The sequence below is a fragment of the Chiloscyllium plagiosum genome, chromosome 10 (assembly GCF_004010195.1).
Source record: "Chiloscyllium plagiosum isolate BGI_BamShark_2017 chromosome 10, ASM401019v2, whole genome shotgun sequence".
Lineage (NCBI taxonomy): Eukaryota > Metazoa > Chordata > Chondrichthyes > Orectolobiformes > Hemiscylliidae > Chiloscyllium > Chiloscyllium plagiosum.
The window spans coordinates 18,353,334-18,357,410 of NC_057719.1; positions in this window are offsets into that span (position 1 = coordinate 18,353,334).

Genomic DNA, 4,077 nt, shown 5'->3' on the forward strand with positions numbered 1-4,077 from the left:
GTCATGCACTTTGGTTAGAAGAATCAAAGGCAATCTATTATTTAAGTTGAGAGCAATTCCAAAGAAAACGTAGCACAGAGGGAACTGGTGCGTCAGACACAAAAGGGGAATATGTTCATGCAGCAAGTAATTAAGAACCTTTCAATACTAGGGATTAGGAGTTTTAAAAATATGCAAAATTCTGAATTTAGTATTTAAGTAAGGGTATATTCACATTGGAGACAGGTCAAAAGAAATTCACTAGAATCCTAGGAGGAAAGGATTGCCTTATCAAGAACAGCTGAATACGTTTTACTGTTATTCAATATAATGTTCAGAAGAATAAATGGCGATCTTATTAAAACTCTTATTAAAATTCTGAGGGGGCTTGACAAGATAGATGCTAAGAAGATGTTCCTATTATTCGGGGTATCTCAAACTAGGGAAAATAGTTACAAAAGGGATTCGAGGGAGTGAGTTCTGGAGCAGCAATATTATGTTGCAACTATACAAAACGCTGGTGCGGCCACACTTGGAATATTGTGTACAGTTCTGGTCTCCATATTTCAGGAAGGATGTGGAATAATTGAAAAAGGTACACAGGAAGTTTACCAGGACGTTGCCTGATCTGGAGGGAAGGTCTTATGAGGAAAGGCTGAGAGACTTGGGTCTGTTCTCATTGGAAAGAAGGCCAAGGGGGGATTTGATAGAGACATACAAGATGATCAGAGGATTAAATAGGGTAGACAGTGAAAGTCTTTTTCCTAGGATGATGACGTCAGCTTGTACGAGAGGGCATAATTACAAATTGAAGGGTGATACATTTAAGACAGATGTCAGAGGCAGGTTCTTTACGCCGAGAGTGGTAAAGGCGTGGAATGCCCTACCTGCTAATGTAGTCAACTCAGCCAGATTAGGGAGATTTAAACAATCCTTAGATAAGCACGTGGATGCTTTTGGGATAGTGTAGGGGGACGAGCTGAGAATAGTTCACAGGTCAGCGCAACATCGAAGGCCGAAGGGCCTGTTCTGCATTGTATTGTTCTATGTTCTACGTTATAAAAGAAGGGGATACTCATTTAAAATTGAGTTGAGAAGGAGTTTTTTATCTCTGAAGGTAGTGAGTGACTGGAATTCTCTACCTCAGAGAACCGTGTAGGCTAGATCAATGAACGTATTTAAAGAGGAGATAGAATTTTGAACAATTGAGGAGTTGAGGGCTATGAGGGGTTAACAAAAAAGCGAAATTGAGGCCTTGAGCAGGTGAGCCATGATTATATGGAATAGAAGGGCGGGTCTTAGAGACTGAATGCTCTACTCCTACTCTTATTCCTTATGTAAACCGTTGAATGCCACAAAGAAAGAAAGTGATGAATTTCTATATGACCAAGGTGGACTACAAGACCATTGATGCCACTTGTGATTCATTAAAGGTCTATCTTGTACCGCCATAATTTGTTTATTAAACCAATACTCCCAGTTTTCCAAAACTGCAAAGGAATCTCTGGCCTGAAGGGGCTCGTGATCTAATCAAATCCACCATAGTCCCACAGGGGTTAACAGGAGGGGAACAAGGGAGTGAGAGAATGCAAGGGAGACTCAGCACACTTGGCGTATCCACAGATGTGGTCTGGCATCTAGCTCAGAAAAATAGAGCTAGTCAGAGGGCAAAAATATCTTCACATTGTCCAAAATTTCTTTCTTTCCGCAGGGAAAACAAAAATCACTTAAACAAAATAAACAAGAGAAGCATCGATTAAATGCTGGCCAGATTGCCTTTCCTCACACTTTAAAAGAAAAAAAAACTACATCCAGTTTGAAGAGCCTTTCCCAACTGCTGTGGCTCAAGGGGTTGGTCATAGCTAGGCTTCATTTAACATTTGCTTCTGTTTAATATTTGGCTGATTTTTTAAAGTAATTTTTTTTGTACTTTCTCTTTCCGTCTCAAGTCTTCTTTGCACAGGGTTTTGCTTCATCTGGTCTCTATTAATCGAGTGCCAGACAGCTTTGTGATCTTATTCGCTACACCAAAATGAAATGAGTCTTTCAGAGCTAAATATAGGCATGTACCACCCCAGAGACAACTTCAAATCTAAATATTGGACTGTGAGATGAATAGATTGAAATGTTTTTATTGATAATATCCAAAAATTTTGCTTTGTTGCACTAAACTTGTTTTGTGAATGAAACTTTAAGGCATTTAATCATTTACTGGTGTCGACTGTCTGTCTACTTTAACACTTTTGACTACTGGAGTGTCTTTTTAGAAGCTTCAATTAGTCAACTGGACATCAGACACATATGATTTAAGATAAAAATTGGAAAAAATAAGTTGTCACTGATTCATGTATCTTTTGATATTAGGCAGCAAAAGCATGAACAATAATCTTAAAAGTAAAATATTGCAGGTGCCAGAAATGAAAGGAAAGACAAAAGAAAGTCTTGAAACAGTTAGGTTAGAGAGCATCAGTAGAAGGAGAAATGTTTCAAATTGATGGCCTTCCATCAGAACATGCACTCTCTGGATCTATCTCTCTACAGTACCACTGTCTTGGACTACCTCAAATGGGTCCTGTTCTCTATTTCCCTTTCTGAAGTCACATCAGGCTCGAAATGTTAACTCTTTTCTCTTTCTAAGCATGTGGCCAGATCTGCTGGGTTCTATTCCCTGATTTCAATTCAGATTTCCAGCATCTGCAGTATTTTGTTTTTAGTTCCAGTATGGCCAACTGTTACCTCAACCAAAAATCTTTTCCTTTCCTTCAGGTATCAAAGATTGCAAGCTTCCACATTTCTGCAAACAACATTTGCAATTTACTTTCATCTGTAGCAAAGAGGTCAGATCCCTATACCTCTTGTCTTGCACCATTCTTGGTATCCAGTTCTGGCTTCTTCTTTTCATCCCCTTCCTTCATCCCACCGTCTGAGGCTTATCTTCAGCTATTTTCAGCTGATGTTGTGAAATTCCCTGAATTTTTCAGACTTACCACGCTTTCCTGCTCCTTTAAGAGTCCCTTTTAAAAAAAACATGTCTTCGATCAAGCATTCGGTCTCTGAGCTTACTCGACATGGTGTCCAATTTCGTCCAGTTGCATTTCTGTGAACTATGTTGGAATGTTCCAATGCCATAAAAATATCATTGTAATTATTAATATTTCCAGTGTTGTGCTCATCTGGTCATGCATGCTGGTGACTAGAGCATGTGCAGCCCCTAAACAGCCGCATTTGAAACATGAAATGTGGGCTTCACTATATGGCCATTAGGCACTGTCTTCTTTACCAGGAACACAAGACTTTTATCGAAGCTATCATGGTTCAACCCAAACTCAATACCCACAGGTAAAACTCTTGCTGTTGTAACACTCTTGTGTCACCCATTCCTTTAGATTACTTCTCAGCTGCCTATCTGGGTTGGTAGGTAAATGCAACATTACGTTACAATAATTCATTGCAAGGCCACACAATTCGCTTTGCTGTCTATGGCATTCATTTTGCACCCATGCTGATAACTTGCAATTAAGTGTTTTTTAATTATTCACTCATAGAATGTGGGTGTTGCAGGCTGGGCCAGCATTTCTTGCCCATTCCTGTTTGCTTTTGAGAAGGTGAGTTACCTTCTTGAGTGGCGGCAGTCCGTTTGTTACACCTACAATGTCCTTAGGGAGGGAATTCCAGGATTTTGACCCAGTGATATTGAAGAACCAGTGATATATTTCCAAATCAGATTGGTCAAAGGCATGGAAGGAATCTTCAAGGTGTTAAGTGAATAAGGAGGGCTGTAAAGGGTGGCACAATGGTTGGCACTACTGTCTCACAGTGCCAGGCATTTAGGCTTGATTTTGGCCTTGGGTGACTTGTGTGGAATTTGCATGTTCTCCCCATGCCTGTGTGGATGCTCCAGTTTTGTTCTACAGTCCAAACTTATGCAGGTTAAGTGGATTGGCCATGGTAAATTACTCCACCGTGCAGGTTTGTGCAGGCTGGGTGGATTAGCCATGATGAATGCAGGGTTATGGGGATAGGATAGGGGTGGGTTGTTGCAGACTCAATGGGCCACATGGCCTCCATTTGCACTGTAGGGATTCTACGATTCTAAAG